At 39.2% G+C, this 21553-nt stretch overlaps 1 protein-coding gene across 2 annotated transcripts in view; it reads left to right on the top strand.

The window, feature by feature from the left end:
* The first annotated feature begins 1230 nt into the window (after nucleotides 1-1230).
* Nucleotides 1231-21553, top strand: part of atxn1a (ataxin 1a) — a 170720-nt gene continuing 150397 nt past the window's right edge. For both annotated transcript variants that reach the window (XM_041807971.1, XM_041807969.1), the window contains exon 1: nucleotides 1231-1331. The gene's annotated coding sequence lies outside the window, so the exon portion shown is untranslated. The remainder of the gene's footprint in view (nucleotides 1332-21553) is intronic.

Here is a 21553-nt window from a genome sequence, read left to right on the forward strand (position 1 = left end):
AATTTTTGAAAATATCAAGTAAACAACCAAAATGTACCCCTTATTATGGGGAACAGCATAAAATACAATGTATTCATGCATGTCTGTTAAGGGTTTTTATAATGACAGGCTTGTCCTGTCTCTCTCTATTCAGATATATTTTCTTCCAAATATGATTCCAACTACTATTTCCTTTGATAAATGAATTTGAGTTGATGAAGTTTTTCAGTATTTGGGTCACGGTGGTGGGTGCTGAGGCTAGTTGAGAACCACCGGCTCTAGACCTCGAAAAGTCTAATGCAGGCCCTGCCCTGATGTGATGCAATAATATTAACACAGATCTGTGGCGTTCGTGCTAGCTTCCTGGCTAATATCTATCTTATAAGACTGGCTAAGATCCACTCTTTGGAGCACACTGTAACAGATTTGTGAACATGTCATTATTTTGGGTTAAATTTTCCCTTCTTTTTGTGATCTTTCTTTCCTATCAGGTCCTGGCATAGCTCTACAGAGATATTATACTTGCCAAATGGTTACATTCATTGGGTCTACCAAGACCCCAGAAATTACTTTTTTTTTTTTATTCATAGTTATTAGTATAAAGGTCAGCAATAAAATCTGATTATCATTTTTTTTTTTTTTTTTTATCATAGATCCTGTTTTGTTTCTCTGAGGGCCCCAGTTGAGTTTGGGCCACAGAATTCCCCCTTTATGGATGGCCTTGATAATATTAGGAAAAAGAACTAGAAAATTCAATAATCCAGCAAGATAAAAATGTCATAAAGTTGTAAACTAATTTAAAAGTACAGAACCTAATTTTGTTGAATCAGTTTCCCTTCTTTAAAACTAAAGAGGTTCTTTTTAAATCTACTTTGCCCACTATTTAATTAACCTATCCATACTAATGAGAGTCATCAGAACTTGTTATTTAGGCAAGGTTTTCCGTACTATTTAAACAGGTGTCAGATGTAGCTATAGGGTACACTCACCTCCAGAATTTGCTATAAGGAATGTAGAGTATGCTATGAGTACATGCAGCCACGGTTGACTGTGCATTCTCACGCCCTAGTAATGTCAGTGAACTTACTATGAATTTCTGTGTGCTTTACTCTGAGCCCTCTCATATTTTTGCATGAGTAGCTTACAAACCGCTCCATTTCTGAATCTCTCTCCCTCTCTCTCTTTCTCTCTCTCCCTCTCTCTCTGGAGGTGGGGGCAGAAAGCTATTAGCTGTGCGCTGCAAACATCATTAGGAGGGGAGACGCTTTCCACCGTCAGCGCCTGCCGGAGCAGAGCAGGGGAGCCCTGGCAACAAGGAGAGACACAAACTCAGCAGCCCGTTACACCCAACAGTAAGTCACACAAAACTGCTCCTTCAGTACCCTTTTCACCAACCTGTCATTGCTTTCACCATGCCACTTTTCTCTTCTGGAGCTTTGGAGAGAAAATGGCTGGAAGAACTGGACAGGGTGGCGCTGAAGCTCTTGGTTTACTTCAAAGCCTTGGAAAATGTTTACCTCGCCCTCTGACCTATTTATTAAGTGGCCAAACAGTGCGGGGGAATCAGTGGTTTGTGTGTATGCACTTGTCATTTCGGAACGTTTTTGCAAAGTCGTGTTTAAGTTGGGCGAAAGAGAGCGGGGGTTTGGCTGGATTGTGACCGAGCGAGGAGCGCGTCCGCCGGGCGGGCTGGTGTCGGGCAGGCGCTGTACTTCCACTAACTGCGCCACTCGACCTCGACTCAAACATTTGCTCTTTGCATACTGTTTGTAAGCGCTTTTCACAAACATACGCTGCTAAATAACGTCGCTTTGGGTCTTATTTACATTCTTTTGAACTCTTTTCTCGCTGACATTGACTGTCAGAGACGAGAATTACATTTTTATCTACGTTTCACCATCGCGGAAGTGTTTTTTCTACTCGAAAAGAGACGAGGACCAACTAACCATAGTCCACATAATTTGTCCAGTGTTTGCGAAAACGTAGTGCGATTAATTTTGCTTGTTCTCCCCGTTTTATACAATTATTGTTGCGTATTATGTTACTACACAGTGTTTTACATTGCCAGCTGGTTGTAAAGGACATAGGGTTTGTGATTGCTGGACTACCCGTGATGTCATTCATCCTAGCTTGGACCATTATATAACGGGACTGTAGGGAAGCCTGTGATAGCGGGCTATTTTTACTCTGTTTACACCTCGGAGTTGCACTCTCAGGGTAGGCTATGCGTCCCAAGTGGTAGCCTACGCTTTCACTAACATTATAAATTGAAAATGGCACTCGAATGAGACCAAGTGGATGGGAAATATTTCTGCCTAAAGATGAAAAGCTGCACTTCTTTCCGCCAGATGCATAATCTTGAATGTAACCCTCTTTTGTGAGCACATGTGTAATTATTTTAGGGGGGGAGTCAGCCAGCTCTACTTGTTGATTATGTCTCCTCATGTTTGCAGCATGTACTTTAGCCTATTGAGCTTCATTCCCTAAAGCAATGGATAAACTAGTTATCCCAAAGAAGGCTGACTGTGTACACACGTCTCATTAAAAGCTATACTTACACTTGACCTATACCCACCCACTTGAAACCAAGCGATAGTAATATATCTGAGCCAGAGTTTAAGAAATTTGAATTAGATTGCATTTTCTATATTTAATACTAAATTAAAAAGCAAGTGACCTGTGAAAAATGTTACTTTAGTCATGCTATACCAAGTAAAATTAACTCATGCTAGCTGTACAAGGCTGCACACACTTGGGCATACACTACACATTTGTTATTGCTTTTAGTGTGAATAGCTATGCTATAGGGAAAATATTTAAAATGCATCTTCAAGCTGGTAAAAGCTTTTAGCTTTGCATATTTTCTCTCTGACTTCCACTGAAAGTGGTGACTTCATTTAAAAACAAAACTGACTTTATGAACATGAGAACAAAAGGCCAGCTCATGATTTTGTAGGCAACATGTGGCCCATTATATCTAACTTGTCAGGTGCCAACTTGAAAAATAAACCTTTCTTATGGACCAGTATGGGTCATACCGTTGTTTTTCTCTAAAGTAAGTATTAATTGTCTGAACAGTCCAGGGGCTCTTGCACATGTGGGGCCTTGAGGCTTCAGCTTTTTATCAATACAGTCCAACCTTCTGGTAGTGTTGAGATAGATTTAAATTAAATCAAATTTATTTCTGGATAGTCTCTTGAGATGAACCATCTCATTTTCTTCCATCTCAATCTTCTCACAGAAGATTTCATCCTAATAGATTTGTATCTAGATTTAACCCAAATTCTCCTACCTTTCTGTCTGGATTATATTCATAAAATGCCTAAGAATTGATACAGATTGATGCCATTTGTCTAGATATTGAATAAAATGTGAATCCTTGCTGCTTTAGGAATTGCTTGTTTGTAAAATTGTGCTCTGGACAACTGTTTCTTTTTTTCCCATTTTTTTTAAACTTTTAAACTTTTGCTCAACAGAAATGGCTGGATCAGCTTCAGATTTGGTTTCTGTTCGGTTTTGGAATGTCAACTTTTGCTGTTGTTGCAATAGGACTCAGTGGTTCCCAACTTTTTTCCATTAAACCCCTTGTACATGTACCCAAAGAAAGCCTAACTGCCCATGATGACTCACAGGAAATTAATGGGATAGCTTACTGTAAAGATCACCTTCAATTTTAAGTATTTCTGTAGATAGATTCCAAACAAAATAGGCGTACGCACTTGTTCTTACCAAAATATCTTTGTGTAACACAGCAGTTCCCAGCCTTTTTTCGTTGAACCCCCCTTGTTTCTATGAAAAGCTGAGCTCCCAAAAACCCACTAAAAAAAGTGAAGCATTTGTCAAAAACAGATTTTCATTGTTTCATAGGCAAAAAATGTAAAATTTTACTCACTCATTTTGACAACTTAAGAGTTGACAAATCCTGATATTTATGGTACCTCCTAGGAGAAATATGGACCCCAGGTTGGGAACCAGTAGTCGTTATAACAGAAATGTTTGGAAGTTCACTTTTCTTTAAGGAGAGTAACTGCAATATTTCAGGGTAATTTATGTTTTGGTCAGTTCTTTGTTTTTGCGTTATTTTTTAACAGCAGTGGTACACTGAAGCAGAAGAGACTTTGGATCTAATTCACCATGCAGGAAAACCAGTGGATTAGGAGGAAATATAAAGCAAGCATCAACTCCCTCCAAAAAGAGAAATCAATTGGTCTGAAAGAATGATAAATGTGAGGGGACTCATTTTGAATCCATGTGGAACATCTATCAAGGTATTTGGGGTATTGCACTGTTCATCTTGAAATATGGGGCAAATTTTCACAACTCTCCACCACAGTTGTGTGTTACAGATGGTTTTGTGAGACTCCGTGTTGAAGTGAGTAGATGGGAAGAGACCACCAGCACTGTAAATTTAAAATATGACAATCCACAGTGCTTTCAAACTGACACTACATCCTTCAAGAAAGGAGTTGCCCAGTAACACCTGCTTGTCTTGAAGGGTGGTGAGTGCTTGAGGAAAGTTAGTAGAAAAAGTGGAGAGTGAAGCCAGCTAGCTTTTACAAGGTAGTCAAACAGTTTCTAGTAGGGATTAAGGTAGGGAGGTTAGAGTCAACCAGGTGCTAAGTTTAAAAGCTGTTGTTTTAAGCAAACCAAGGAATGAAATAGGAATAAAAGAAACTATATGGATAGAAAACAGTAGAGGGAGTTGTTGTAGTTGGTAGAAAAAAGGTTTTGATTCATCTGAAGAGCAGCAGGTTCCCTTTTCTGGTTACTTAATGCTTTTCTTTGGTTATGGTTGTGAAAGTGAAGTCTCTGTGATAACTATATAGACCTCCATTGTGCAGTCATGCCAATGCTAATCAGGCGTGCAGTTCCACCCACTTGCTACACACGAACACATGTACACTCTAAAACACACACACTTTGTACACACTTACTACTGCTACCATAGCCTTTGATTCCAGCCGCCACTCACTTTCAAATGGTAATGAGAGGCAATTAGAAGCCAATGTGTCCTAATCACAAGCCATTTAACTGAGCTTGGCTCATTTGTCAGAGCCATATGTGCACAGCGACCCGCACACTCAAACACACATGAATACACACATCTGCAAGATCATGCTAGAGTCTTTTCTTTGTCTCGGGAATTTGCTGCCTGTGTAAGGCAAAAGAGGAAAATTATATACGTGAGCCTGTGTGTGTGTGTGTGTGTGTGGTTGAAAGAGAGAGATTTCCAGGTGATAATTGGGCTGAGGTTTCACAGCTGACAAATAAGTGACAGATATAGTGTTATGCTCCAACCTGCAAATACAGACGGGGTGAATGATCAGTACTTGGCATTTTATTGGTTGACTGGTGAAACAGGTGTTTTTGTGCATATATTTAAGGGAATTATTTTACAAAACACTACCTATTTTCAATATTTGTGTGCAGTATAACTTACACAAGTAGGGATACACAATTGCATTGGTTTAACATCGTCATCTGCTGATTCCAGCCCTGTTGACAACATTGACCATCTGCCTGAACAGGTATCAGTAGCAGATATTTATCCTTTGTGTCAGTTCAGTTTAATGTGGGCATCTAATAGGGATGCATATGATTATCTAAAATGTTGAATTCAGATCCAAAAGGAATAACAAGTTAGCTAAATTAATTCCTAATATCTTTAAAAAAATTCAGGCCCAAGTGTCACACAGCCACCTGCCACCGGTGGCCCCTGTAGCTGTTCTTACACTGTCACACTGCTCTTTTATCCAGTGTAAACAACAGTGAACTGATAGCATCAGTTGCATTGCATAGGAACAGTGCAGTCCTGTTTTGATTTGGAAAATGGAGATAAAGTTTGTCAAAAGACTGTGTGTAACACCTGCAAATGTAATGCATCACAAACATAATTTAAATCCACAGCATTTCATGCACTAACCCCACAAACATAATAAATGTCCCACGTATGTAATAGCAGTAGCTTACTGTGAGTAATAACTATTATATTTGTGGGAAGATGAAAATCTCAGTCTCACAAAATTATTTTAGCTACTTACAAATTAAATGTGAACATGAAAAAATAAAGTTGTGGTCATTGTTTGATGTAGTCTTTTACAACTGCTTTTGGGTTCATGTCAGCTTAAGCTCAAGTTACATCAAGTAACATAGTTATGGCGCATTTTTTGTTCACCATGAAACAGGAAGTTTTTTCTAGAGTCTTAAAACATTCACAGAGCCATGAATCTAAGCAGTCTGTATTAAAATGTGTCAAAACAGACTGAAAAAAAAAAAAAAAAAAAAAACAGTCACGGGGAACAGAAAATCTCCTTATTTGATGTGACTTGAGCTTGGTCATTCTTGGTTGTAGCAAGTGGGTTAAAGTCAGCTTAAGCTCAAGGCACATAAAAAAAACCCTGCAGTTTTTACTTCATCATAAAACAGGAAGTTTTTCCAGAGTCTTAAAATGCTGGTAGAGTCATGGGTTTGTATTTACACAAAATTTTTTAATTCTGTCTCATTCTGGCTTGTTAAAGTTTTATGTCTCTTCCTATAAAGCAAGTTACTGTGTCTTAAACATACAAGGTACAATCTTCCTGAGACTGAAAAAAACAAACAAACAACAACACACACACACACACAAAAAACTGTTTCTGTGGTTTATTTATAGTTTTCTTAGAGTGCTGTTTTGGCATTCACTTCACTTTGCTAAGATTCATAGCTTAACCAATGTTTAACATTATGAAAAAACTACTTTCTGTTTCATGGCGAATCAAAAAAATAGCCATGACTGTTTTTTGATGTGCCCTGAGCTTAGGCTGATTTAAACCCACTTACAGTTTTACAAAGGCTACAGTGAACAACAATGGCCCCAAACATTTAATTTTCATGTTCACATAACAATTATGGGAAATAATTGCAATTTTTGAAAGCTGAGTTTTTCTTCTTCCCACAAACAGAAATGTAGCAGTTGTTACGTTTGTGGGAAACTGACAGTTGGCTAAACTGTTATTTCAAATATCAGTATCAGCCCTAATTTTCACAACTGGTGCATCTCTATTCACAAGTAGAACAAAGAACACTGCGGGTATGAATTGCCACATAATTCACAATGCCATAAAATACAGTACAATTATGATAAAGGCTGACTTGTAATAACAGAAATATCACATTACAGTAATTCATTGATAATTATATATTGCTAGATAGTCAAATAATGATACGACGCTATCTGAGGAGGGTTAATGTACTATTATGTATTAACAGCAATATGGTGTCAGTTTCCCCTCTTGTCACAGTTCCTTTCTCTGCTGTTCTGCATTAACCTACCGTCTTCTTCTGCTTTTGTCCGGCTGTCATCCTCTTCTTTGGTCAATCAACTCCCATTTATGTTACCCTCATTCATTTCATGAATGCCGTCATGTGGAGTCGAGAAGTAGTGATGCAGTGAGTCATATTGGCAGGGAGATCTGTGCGCACTACCATGTTATTTGAATTAATAAACGATTGGCAGCACCAGTGATTCAAAAATTGTATCATTTGAGTCAGCACAGCAATATTGCCATGGCACCCCAGGTGCAGGCAAAGGTTAGGGAAAAGCAAACAGAAGTAAAATTAATTTAACCATCTTTTAAAACCCTCAATAAAGAAGCAAAAATATCTTACAGTTGAAAACAGAGCCACTTTGATATCAAGCCATCAGCTATAAAGCGCATTAATGCCCATTTTATTTGCCACTTCAGCCTTGACTCCTACACAAATTGTACCAAAATTATAAATACGTCTATCCTCACAAAAGACTGCTGTGGAAAATAGAGCTACATCCAAATAGGATGTAAATAGTACTGGATCGAAGTGTGACAAAAACAGGATGTGTGAGAAAAAAATATTTAAATAAAAAGAGTGGTGGGTGGGAGAGGGGCAGATCAAGAGATTGAACTGTCTGGTTGAACCATGCAGCGAGCTCAGACCTTTTCAGCTTTTCCTTTCATCCTCCTCTATTCATGAACACACAGAGTGCACGTGCATGCACACAAGAGAGAAAGCACACAGAATAGTGCTTTTAAAGGGGATCAATGAGAGTTTTTTGTATTTTGTGTGAAAGAACATTCCACTGTGTGTGATCCTGGGTGCACGCGGTCTTGTGTTCCTTAGACTGCTGTATATATGGGACAGCGATAGCAATTTAATTAATTCAACTGAGATTAAATGGCTGGCACTTCAATCTGCACTTCATTTGTAAAGAGTGAAAACATGCCATTGGTAAAATATGGGTCAATGAGTTCAGTCTTTTATGGTCTTGTGAATCATTGAACCTTACTAATGCACTTGTTGACGTCCCATTATTCATTTTTTAAATGTATAGTTCAGTTAAACGCTCACTGCAGCTCACTTTGCCATGACCATAGCACTGTATATTCACATCATGTGTGTTTGTTTGGGTGTTAACCATATTGTGTTAAAGATGTGGATGTTTCATGTCCAGCAATGAAGGAAGTGCCATAAGTTGTGTTCTTTTAAATGGCCAGCGAAGGCCATCTCGAGCAGGGCTGCAAAACAAACAGATGAAAATTATGAAAGATGTATCATACAAAGAATTGGCAATGCATTTTAATTCATCATGCAATTATGTCACTTTCCGTGGCATGGAGCTGTTAATATCAGTATTCAGTGGAGTGCTGAATAGGACTTGGTCAGCTGTAGCTGCCACTAAATGTGCTGAATAAGTCAAATGTACTTTCTTTGATTTTTTTAAGAAGCAGGTGAGACAATGGGGAGCTTTTAATAGATTTTTTCAAAGATATACACTTTGAGCTTTTGTATGCCTTCATTAAGAAAGATAGAGTTGAAAACAGTGATAAGAGAGTCGGGAACAGATGTGGGAGAAAGGAGCCACAGGTTGGACTTGAACCTAGGCTGCCTGTGTACATGGTGTGAAACCTAACCACTAGGCCATCTGTGCCCAACTTAAAACAGATCTTTGAACATGATAACTGATATTGAACCAATGTTTCGTTTTCAGGACAAGATGGGATAATAAATGCTAGCAGTGGGTTACTTGGTATTCAAAATCCCCTGCCCCTGATTCATGATTAAGTCAAACAAATAATCAGCTGATATTTTTAATCAATTGTTTAAATATTGTTTTTAGTGCATCTCTAATCTCCATAGGTTGAAATAAGAAATAAGAAATACTTTTTGTCAGTTTTTTTCTAGGCACACACCAGTAGTGATTGACAAATTGCTTCTATGGCAACCTGTCAGTTACAGTAACAAGGTAGCAGCCAGTATCCAACCTGTTGTCTATAAAAGCCTGTGCCCACTTATGGCTTTTTTTTTTCTTTTTTGCAATGATAGGGCTCATCACATCAATTTTAGAGTCGTTCCTGCAAAATACTAAAGTTGTCTCATAGCAGTGACCACAAGATCTGCTTTAAATGACTGTGCTTTGAGCCCTTTTCCTGAGGAAACATTGCCTTGAAAACACGAAAACAGGGTGAGATAATCCTGTCCTGGCATAAGCTAGACAGCGCTAGACCTTTAGAAGATAAATAAGATTCCTCTGCCATTGTTGTTGATGAAGTTGTTACAAATTCTCCTGCCTCTTTTCAATTTCAGTCGGTTTGTGAAGCGACACTGACAAGTGCATTGTTCCTCCAAAAGTTTAACTATGTTAATGCTGATGCTGAGACTAAGAAAAGGTCAAACTGAGGATGTTTTTGCACTTGAGCACTGAAAATAGTGTGCTGCATTGGTTTTGTATAGGAAATGGGCACTGGCAAAGCAAAAGCTGTTAATGGATACAGCCCCTTACAGCTTCTTGTGGCTCCAAATGAAACAAAATGTCCAAGGCCAAACTTAAGAATTCTCATCATCAGTCGACGTACCGGGGGTGCTGCCAAAGTGGCTGTGTCTATTTTTATAAACAGTTTATGGTTTTAATGCGGCTGCATGTACATTTTCAGCTTTTGGCTCTGTTTTCATGATAGATGTGCTTATTTTGAAGCAGCAGTCTAACCAATACCAATCTTTTCAATGACCAAACTGAAAGTGAGAGAGAGGGAGAGATAGAGAGAACTAAAGCCATCCCACAAACTTGTGTTACACTGTCCAGTCGATAAGCCACTGCATGGCTCAATAACCATGTGAAAAAAGGGGAGCTGGCTTTGGGACTTAGGTCAGCTGTGTGCTGGCTTTGGCTCTGTAATGGCTGCAGATGTAGCTGACATGCTATACAGTTGTCTGTATATCCTGAATAGTCTAAACTGGACCAGACCTCTGGGTGTCTAAGTGATGACATAAGTCCACTTATTGGCAAATGGCAAACTCTTAGACTGCAAATTTGAGTTCCCACATAGGGCAACTCATCAAATGGTTTAAAATCATGAGAGCTATTTCATCAGCTCAATCTAGAAACAGAGTTCCTGCTGCCTCATGTAAAAATCATGCAATAGTTAATACAGGGCTGCTCCTTTGATCCGTCTGCCTTGATTTATATTTGATCATACTCCAAGCAAAGCCGGGGTGAGAGGAAACCGTTTTAACCACTGGCCTTTTGAGGGCCAAGATATAGTAAATGATGGAGTCTGACTGATAAAAGCTCACCCTGTTTAGGACACCCAATATTATTTTCTCATGGCTTCAAGGTGCATTGCAGTATTTTTTTTAAACACTGACTTTCTTTAGCATTTCTGGGGGGTCATTTGGGGACTTCATGGTTTAAGAAGTTTTGGTGTTGTTCCAAATGAAGTCTCAGCTGGCAGCAACAAAATGGGCTTCAATGGCTGCAGAGTAATCATGCTTTATTAAAGTATGTCCACTGAAGCTGCTTTTTCGACCAACAGATGGATTTATTGTTAAACCAAGTGTATAAAAGCTTGATGAACTGCTTCTTAGCTCCCTTTTTACATCTTCAACATAATTTCACTACCATCCCCCTGTATTAGCTCTGCGTAGGATTTCAAGTAAAAGCGGCTACTTAAGAGGATATTACTCTTAAATAAAATGAAAGTATCTTTACATAACATAGTTCAAATTCAGATTAACAATCTGAGCCTTGCAGTTGCAAAGACTGGACTTCTAGTGGACTTACTTTAATCAGGTGCAGTTTCCCACAAGGATTATGTTTCAGCCAATGCAGCTTGTTTGGCAGCTTCCAGTTTCCTATTAGTCATTTAGATCTCAAAATATGTAAATACAGGGACAAGGTTTAAAAATACCTGATTTCCCTTTAATGGTATGATGGAGTTCAGAGCGGCTCTTTGCTATTTCAGCTATGGCTCCCTCAATTACAATACCCCAGAACTATTTGGAAGAGCTCAGAATCCACTGTAGTTTTCATTCTTTAATTGGCATCTGGTAATTCTCTTAATGGTTTTTGACAAACACAGTTTTGCTTCACATTTTCTCTCACTCTTTTTTTTTTTTTTTTTTTTTTTACCGTGCTACCCCAGTCTTCTGTGTCTTATCCTTATCGGAGGCAGTGGAGGATTACTGTGGGGAGTTGACACTGACTGGCAGTCAGACAGCTCCTGCAGACTCTTCTCTTCCCCATAGAGCTTCAGGCCTGGGAAAGGGATAAGCTGACAACCTGGGACACAGCCAGATAGATAGTGATGAGGAAGAGAGATGAAAGAAGAATGCAAAGAATTCGGGTCATACACATATAGCCAAGCACTGATATTTTTTATCTCTGTTACCTGGACATTAGCATAACATTTGCAGATACTGTCTGTGATAGGATTAAAAGAAACCCTCTAAAACAACTACCAAATTTCAGAAGAGAATCTCTGATAGCATTATCTCCTTCCAAATAACTTTATTGTTATCATGCTTGATAGGGATGCACTGATGTATCAGATTATTATCAACATCAGCTGATATTTGCCTTGTTGCCAAACATCAGCCATCAGCCAAATAATGGTGCATGAATGGACATCAGTGACCATCGTTTATCTTTGTACTTGGTGAGGTTAGAATGACTCTTGGCAGCAGAAACATTCTCTCCTGTTCTTTTTCGTCCTCTATCCCGAGGAAGGGAAAGTAATGCTTGTATTTCCAAGGCAAACCAGATTTTTTCTAACTTTATCATTGAGTTGTTGACTGTAAAAGTAACGAGTGATTTAAGTTCTCTGTAATAGTAATGTTGTTAATGATTTTGAAAAGAAATGCATTACACTACTAGTTACTGTAATGGGGTTAGTGTAATGCTGAACGTGACGACAAAAAAGCCTGCCGTTGGTTGTCACAGCCCAGTCACAATGCATTTTGGGATGCAAAACAGACTGTATGGCAGACAGCAGTAGCTGCTAGCAGCAGGAACCAGCAAAAATTGTACAGAGGTTTTGAATGTCAGAGTTACTTTTGTGGATTTAATCTTTAGAGAGCCTTGAATGTCACCCAAGTTCCAAAAGCCCCCAAAGGGGCTACGAAGGCATAGATAGTATCATTAGATCGGTAAAATGGAAGGGTTCCTGAGGTAAAAAGGGAAGTGGCTACGTTTTATAGTTCAAAAGTTATTTAACTTTTTATAAGCTGTGCCTCTTCCTGTCATGTACCACAACCTGTGTCTCAGAGGGTTAAAATACCGTATCCAATAAGAGATTATTTTACAGAGCAGACGGGGTGGCTGGTCAGACAGGCTCTGATCTTTTTTGTGGTCATTCATGAGAGAAAATGTTGGTATATAAGGAGTCTTACACAAAAAAAGTGATGGAAAAATACTTCTGTATCAGCGTTGGTACTAGTTAAATTGTTATGTAAAATGCTGGTGCCTAATTTCACAATCAGTGCATCTCTAATATTTGAATATCAAACCTACAACACACCTCTCATGTGCTAGTGCATTAAAGAAATAGATATGTTTATGATATTGAAAGATCGCACGCATTATGCTATATTTGTTTAACCTTTCACCTTCTTAGCCAAGCGTTGTAGGTATGCATTGTAGCCTCACATTGTAATGCTCCTGACTTTTTTTCTCACATTTTTGTAATTTTTGCCCAGTAGATGACTGTGTTAGATTAAAGTTGAGTTTCTGGGAGGCTAACTCATTATAGTATTGGATCAATAAAGTTACCAGGGAGGTTGAGGTTCCCCAACATGTCATAAAGGCAGCATCTGAGGTATTCCCAGAGATGGTAACTGTAGAACAACTCCAATCTTGAAGCTGATTTCAGTTTAAAAATATTCCTCATGGGCTATTTTTCTTGTGCGTCTACCTCCATTTTTGGTATTGAATGCCTCTTACACTTAGCTGCAAGGTGGGTGTGTGGGTATCAACTTGCTGTGTTTTAAGTCTGAGTCAGGAGGATATGCATTGAAAGCAAAGAATTCAATAACAGGAAAATGGCCAGTGATAGAAACAATCCCTGGAATACAAAACCCACCCTTCACTAGCGTTGTTCTTGGCACAAGCAAGCTGTCCATTACTACTGTTTACTTCATAGGAAGTTGAGACGCAGCACATAAATGCTTCTTTAAATAGCCTATTTCATTGATGGTTTTGGGCTTGGCGTGTGCAGTAAAGTCCCAACTTTCAGCCTCTACACTCCTAGTTGTGGTCAATATCTGCCCTTTTTGTGTCTGATTCATTAGACTTTAGCCACCTGGACAGATGGGTGGTCACTGGAGAACAGGTTGAGACAAGCCAGTGAAACTAAACCACAGGCAGTATTTAAACCAGCGTACATAAGGCTGAAAGTATTTCCTCTTCTGCAGAGCTGTGGTGTGGTTTGAATGGAGCTGGATGCATGGCTGGACTGGCTTTCTCCATCTGTCCTTCTGTCTGTCTATGTGGCTGGCTGGTAGTTGTGGCTTGGCTAGTCTGTCTTTTTCTACTGGCTCACTGGAGGGCCGGAGATCAGCCTCATCTGGCTGGACATCTGACTGGATGCTTGGCTGCATGCTAGCTAGCTGACAAGCTTTCTGGACGCTCCTCTGGCTGACTGAGTTGCTGACTGAGTTGCTGGCTGCCTGAGTGACTGGCTATTATTTCTGGCCCTTCCATTAGCCGCGTAGTAAGCTCATGACATTGGAACAGGGACATTTGGCTTCAGCAGTCAGGGAGGTGTGCTAAAACAGAGCTGACGGAGATAAGACCTGGTGAGTCAGGATGTTCCCTGCTGGCCTGTGAGCTCCATGAGTCTGTCACCAATTACAGCACCAGGACCTCTGGAGAGAGTGTGCTTTCCTTTCACCAACCATGACTGGAATCTTTTGTAATACTTGAGACTTACAAAGTTTTCCAGTGGCTTGATACCACCGACATTTGCCTGGAAAGTAGCAGGAGTGTTTGCATTGTTAGTCGACAAGAGGCAACTTAATTGGAGCTATAAATTACAAAGACATGTCCTAAGATGGTGGCATTAGTCCTGCTTTGACTATAGTAACAAAAAATACGGCAAAGACAAATATAACAAAACAAGCCTAATGGAATTTGTTCCAGTGCATTTTACTACACTGATACAAAAAAAAGAAAAATACAGCAACTTCTTGCTTGGTTCAAAGAAATTACTTCCTTTATGCACCTAATTTTATTGCTTTTTTGTCATTTCTTGTCCAGCTTAAACTCACGCACGAGCCTCTTAAAGATGGAATACTTTTCAGGATCAGGTGATGATCTCTGACAGATAACTGAGGTAAACGTCATGTTTTGTTGTGGCCAGAGCCAGGTCTGTCCCCTGACTGTCATTTGCTTTTAACAGCCACAACTAGGGAGACTTACTTGGCTGCAAATAGCTTTGTAGACACCCATGATTACCCACAATGCAAAACAGTATTGTACACAAACACAAGATGTAAGGAACTCATGCACATACTGCAGCAAACAGAAAATAAGGAACTGCATGGCTGCACAATCCCACATTTCAGTATCAGTTTCACACATTAACAGGCTGACACATGACTTCTACAACCTCTCGCAGCACATATTTGCATGGACACACGACACAAATACACACTTTGATGGTGCAGCTGTGCTTATGCTAGTGTACACACCCATTGCAGGGGCTTGCCCAGGGAAAATACCTGTGGTAGAGGAAGGAAGTTGACCTAATGAGAAATTACTAGGCATCCAGATCGGACCAAAACAATTTCTACATTCCATAACATTAATCACCCAGATGGGAACTTTTAAACTTCCCAGAAGTCAGATTCCAGTAAGTCACATTTAGAGCATCAGGTGCTTTTATAATCATCATTATAAAACAAATGAGTGTGTTATGTGTTTGCTGCATGATGGCTTTACACTTTACTAGAGCAGTGTTTTTCTAATGGGAGTGCTTGAGAGTAAATCGAAGGGAAGGGCGAGGACTGCTGTTGAATACTGAAGATTTTTGAATGGTAATCTGAAGAAATCAGTATAGCATTGCTCCTGAGATAATTAACCCCCCAAAAGTTCAATAATTTTATTTATGGAGCAGCATTTTAAAATTAATGCCAAAAGTAATGCAGTTGTTACTTGCCATAGCAATCTTCCTTTCCGAAGAGGGAGGATCAGCCCCATCTACTGGTTGGCAGGTGCATTACAGCTTAGACACAACATTTAACCAGCATTGTGTGTTTACCAAACAGCAACCTCCCGCTCCTAAAAATAATTAGGCAATGCAGAAGTACAAAAAATTGCAATACAGTGAGTGTCCACATGAGGCTGGCTGCAGGAACACTGGAAGTCCCGTCTGAACACCTGTTAAAAAGCCAGTTTTTACACTAGAAATTAACTTGTTTACAAAAAAACAAACATGTCTCATTAGCTAATGTTTTCATGTGCTCCCCCTGTACAGGGGCTGCATTTTTTTTGTACCACAATGGTTTAGATTATATTGAAGAAAAACCTCACTGCGGACTGATTGGCACGTCTCATTTGATTGACGATAGCACAACAGGCAAGAGCTACGTTTCTGTCAACCAGAAGGCTAGCTAGCTAGCTGACAGGAAGTCGAGCTTAGTGGGTGGGCTGTTAAGTTGATCCAAACTTCGGTTGAGACCACAATTTCAATATGGAAGCCGCCTCGGGTTGGCTTCAAGAGCAGTTTGAGTCCGCCTATTGTAAACAGGCGGCTGACGTCACACAGGGTTTGTCCAACTCTTTCTACAGTCTGTGGTGCGTACACATGAAAATATTGGAATTTTGGGGTGCAGATGGCCTAGGGGTTAGGTTGTGCCCCTGTGATGAGTCTTTCCACTGTCCTGCTTACTCTAAATAAATAAAAAAACTTTAAAAAATGTTGGTATTTTGTTTAACCAGCTAGTAATTCTGGTGCTGAATGGCAATAGTATTTAACTGCTCAGTCTAATAATCACACGCTAGTTGAAATATGGCCGAAAAAGGGAGGAACAAATGAAAACAAAACCTACAAAATACTGGTAGTGTTAGGACATACACATTTGATGCCTTAGTTGTGCTTTTTGCATGGTGATCTCTAAAATCATTGGACAACGTCAGCTAAGTGTTTTTTGGTAAATCATAGCTTTTTTGCTTCCAAACCATTTTCTGCTAATCATAGGGCACAAAATATATTTTTAAGAGTGGGTTCATTATTTAAGCAATTTGAAAAGTTACCACGCCTATGTAAATGTGGATCTACAGTTTTCCTACTGCTGTAATAGATGGTAAGGCTTCTACTATATTGCTAAACTGTTCTCTAATAAAGATGTAAGATTTCAGTTTTTGTTTCCTGTTTGTTACATGGTGGCTACTGTGTAGTGATTTATCCTTTTCTATAAACTGAGTGGACTTGGTGTCTATTGTCAGGCGTTGACATTGCCTCTGTGCTCTTCTCTTGTTTCCTCTGTCGGCTTGACCCATAAATGTCACAAAAGTGGAACTCTGATTTAAAAAAAGGGTTTGTGAGTATCATGCCACTTGTACTATACAGTGTGATCACTAATACGTTCTGAAAGTGTTGATATTTCCCGCATCACTTTAAGGACATCCTATAACAAGACAGATTGTGAATGAGGTTATACTACGCCTTCCTGCCTGATGTGGGAAATAACCACTAACCTAAAAAAAAAAAAAAAAAAACATCTGAAAACCTTGCTACCTATCAAACCTCTCATCATTAATCCCCAGTAGTCTTAATCCCAACACAAAAGGCAGTAATTAGAGGAGAAAGATGCTTTGCACCACCTTTTTGTTAAAGTAGGCCCTTGTTTGCTTGGTTCAGTTCCACACAATGTGCCATTAGATCTGCTAGAATTCTGCCCCCACACCACCTCTAGCGTGGCTGCCTCGGCTGGATCTCTGAGTGCATCTGCAACCTGACAGGACACGCTACCTAAAACTGTACAGTACTGCTGAAAGGGTGGAGGAGGGGGAGGAAAGCGCGCAGAGTAAGACTAACCCTTTTAGGAGTCCCTTCCTGAACACCATTTACACTTACTTAAATTGAGAGGACTGGTGTGTTGGGGGGGGATTTTTGCATGTAGGTCAAGGGTGGAGTCATTTTGAGTAAGAAGAGCATGCAAAATTCATGTTGTTTCAGGCCATCAAACTTGACCCAACTAAACACACCTATCATAACCACTGTCAGTATTAAAGCAATTCTGCACCTACACCACCTCTAGTGTGGCTGCTTTAGCTGGATATATGAGGCTTACTGTGGTGCATTCAAACTAGGCTTTTTACAGTGCCGTATAGGCTGTGGAATATATTACCACATATGTTGAAGTGGTAACTATGTGATGTGGAGCAATGTGACGGCAAGCCAGTTGAAGATTGGGGAGCAGTTGCTCCTCAGCATGGTGGAGGGTGGCTGCAGTTATTTGACTGTAGTAGTTTGATTTGTGCCAGCTATATTATATAATCCCTGGAGAGAAACAGAAGAAATCTTTATCAAGTTTGGAAACCAGACTAGGCTTTTTTTTGTTAACCAGCATAGCATGAAAACCCCCATTCCCAGCCCAGTGGATTCACAAACTTCTCAGGGTTATTGACACAATGCTTGACGATCCCTGGGCTGAAACCTGCCCAGGTTTCCAGGTCAAAGACTGTCAGAAACGTATGGGGGGGGGGGGACTGTGGAGCTGCGGGAGGATTCGTGAAGGTGTGAAAGGTTCAAATTAGCATGTGTAAATCTCTGTAGCCTGGCTGGACTCGCTCAGTTCTCATCAAAACATTCTGTGATTGGATAAAATCACAAACATTTAACCAGTAAAACAATGTGTGATTGGTGAAAGAGAACTGTTACTATTGGTCGGACAGTACACCCACAGGCTGTATTTTTATATTCCCATTTTAACATAATGGAATAATACTCACCCATCCTTCTTCCTATGCACATCCCCTCTACTTTATAAATAAAAATTACTAGGCTATATGTTTCAGGTTCTAAAGATTAAATTCATATAATATTATTAAACATAGCAATTGCAAAATAAAAAAAGAGAAGGCAGATCAGAAAGAAAAAAGCTTTATTTGCACATAGAAGGATCACAAGCATTCAGCCTTTAACAATGACAAACTCAGGAAAAAAAACACATTTCTGCACAAATTGAGAGAGAACAGTTCATGTTTTCTTGTGTCATCTAATGCTCCGTCACTACATCATCTCCTCTGGTCTGTGATGCTCCTCATGGCTCCCAGCCAGGGGCGGATCTAGAAAAATATTCCTGGGGTGGCACAAGGGTGGCAGGAGATTTTTTAGGGGTGGCATCCCATGGCAATGTGTATTTGTGGGTTTAATTGACATTATCAGTTGATATTTACATGGAAAGCCTCCAAATTGAGTTATGTTAACTCAGTAAAGTTTGGCTCCCTCATTGTGGCACATAAGTAAAACGATTAATCAAACTATACCAGATTAAAGACAATAACTGAATGAATTATGACCAGATGACTAAATTATGGCGCTTTACACGCAACACTACTTTTTACACTATTTCAACAGCAGCGGGCACTAAGTCTGTGCAAAGGCTGATACAAAAAGGGTATTAATTACAAAAAAATTCACTGATGTTTGTCAGTGTTAACATGGGATATTTCTATCAGCTGTGAATCATTAGTCCAACTTGAGTGCAACAATCATTTTATGTACAGACTTCATTATTATATGTACATCCAGTATAAATTAACTACTTTCAAAGCTTCAATACATCAAAAAAAAAAAAGAAAGGAAACCAGCTGATAACCGAAAATGTGGATGCATATAAATGTAATCAGATCTGACATGAGCACAGAGACCACTGTCTTTGAGTTTGGTCTTCTTTTAATCACAGCACTAACCAGCTGAAATAAAAACAGTCTTCAGGTCAGAGAAAATGTCAGGAAAGGAAACAATTAGTCCCATCTTTGGACCGTGGAACCTTCTTTAGCCTCCTCCATGAAGGTTCTTTGGGAAACAGTCCTGTTTCAGCTGAGCTGGCCCTTCACACCAGGGTTTGTATGTCTAGAGGAGGAGGGAAAAAAAGATTTAAAATTAAATGGAGCATTACTGATTAAAATATATATGAACTACTAATAACACGATGTGAAGCTGTCACTGACAAGACATCTTTAACTCAGGTTGTGTGGCAGCACACAGCAGAACATTTTGGCTTGGGTGTGCATTTCTTTGTTAATTTTGGAGTTTCAACCTCAGATGCCATAGTAGTTCTAAAACACAGTGTACACAGAACACAGTAGCTCTCCTCTGAATCACAGATTTTCTACTAAATCCAACAAGCAAACACTTTAATTAGAATGAGTTTTCCCTTGTTGCTCAGTCTCTATCACCGTAGTTTTTAGTGAGAGAAAAATGACTTTGTCATCTTCTCTATTCCCTATATAAAGTTCTAAGTTACTTTACCGTGGTTTTGATTTCATTTTAACTGTAATTTATACATCTACACTAATAATGGTCTTCATCTTAACATTAAATGCTGGGTGTGTAAACGGTTGTTTTCCCACTTACTGTCTGATTTCACTGCCTGTAGTGTAAGCTTCTTAAGACTGGAATCCAAACAGATTTCTGCAACAAAATTCAAAGATTTCAGTAAATAATAGCTTTCTTTGTGAGTTAAATGGAATTGTTCAGCCTTTAAATGGTTGTACATCCCAGGGCCATTTTAAGAAAGTGATTCAACAAAATTATTCAGAGCAGAGAGTGAGGGAGTATTGAAGCCACTCAGCAAAATAAAAATGTTGACATTAAAGTTGTAATATTGAAAGATTAAAGTAATATATTTATGGGAATGAAGTCCTAAATGTTTAAAGTGGTGAATTTACAAGGTTGAAACTATACATTATGACATTATGAGATGTCAAGATACATAAGAGTAAAGTTTGAATACAAGTCAAGTCTGATGTTTTATTTTGAAGCCTCCATATATTCAGGCTATATGCTATATATTTAGGCATTTGCTTTCAAATGATGCTTGAAATCATTTACAGCCAGTATGAACATGTTCTATGATCCATACCCATTACAGTGAAACCTACATGGTAATTTCTGGCTTATTATTTGAACTTAGAAGCATATTAACATTGGACAATCAGAATAAAACATCATCATGAGAGAGATTTGCAAATTGACATTAAGATTACCTTGCCTGCTTCAGCCTATTTTTCTCTCTGAAACAGGCCTCTGCTCAGTGACATCTTACATTTGAGCATGCATGAATAACCTCAGTAAGTGTTCCCACATTAAACAGACCTATACAAACCAGGAAATTGCTGTGGATTGAGTTTTTCAACAAGAATTAAAATAGTACCACAACACCATTAGCCATGCACTTTTTCATGCAGATAAACAGGTGATAGAAATAGCTGCAACAAGTTAATGACATAGACAAAACAAACAAAGACAAAAAAAAAAGCTATCGCCATCGTGGTAGAGGCAAATAAAACGTCACATTTAAGTAAACTTACTATGAAATGGAATATTTCTCTCTTTTCTAGCCAGAGCTGCAAATGGGGCAAGGCGGCGTCATGGCGGGGGGCATCAGTCTGTGAAAACAAAATTAATAGAGCTCAGAAACTGAAAATACAAACCAGTTCACAAGCGAATAAAGGCTTATATCTAACATTATTGACGGCAAAGGGAACATTAACGGCTTATTCAAAGTACGAGCATTAATTGGGGTTACTTCCAGCACACCACAGGTCATCAAACTCACCGTCCTGCAGCTTGTTCTGCCCTTTTGTTGGTCTAGCTGTTGAGCCGCTTCCTGCAATGAAGGACATTTATCAGTTACTTTTGTTGAAAAGATAAACACATGCTAAACAACCATAATCACTTACAATCACGCTCCATGATTCGCTGAATGTTTAACGCATTTCGGGGAGAGGGAGACTAAAAGGCAAAACAACATGGGCCATGTCCCGCTGAGCTAGCAAAACACATGAACTTAACCAGCTAACTGCTAGGAATGCTGGGAATTATATTGATAAAACTATCCATGGCTCAAGTCGTCAGCTCTTCAGTTTGGTAAATGTCAATGTTTGAATTATTGATGAATTAATATTGAAAGAATTAAAGTTAAAATATCACAAAAGTTGCTTTCATCCTTGGAGATTAGCAAAAAATATCCCATAGGATTTTGGGGACACCCCTGACACTGGACCTATATATTTAATTATTTACCTCGAAACGGGCTGTAAACATTTAGCTAT

The sequence above is a fragment of the Cheilinus undulatus genome, linkage group 16 (assembly GCF_018320785.1).
Source record: "Cheilinus undulatus linkage group 16, ASM1832078v1, whole genome shotgun sequence".
Taxonomy (NCBI): Eukaryota; Metazoa; Chordata; class Actinopteri; order Labriformes; family Labridae; genus Cheilinus; species Cheilinus undulatus.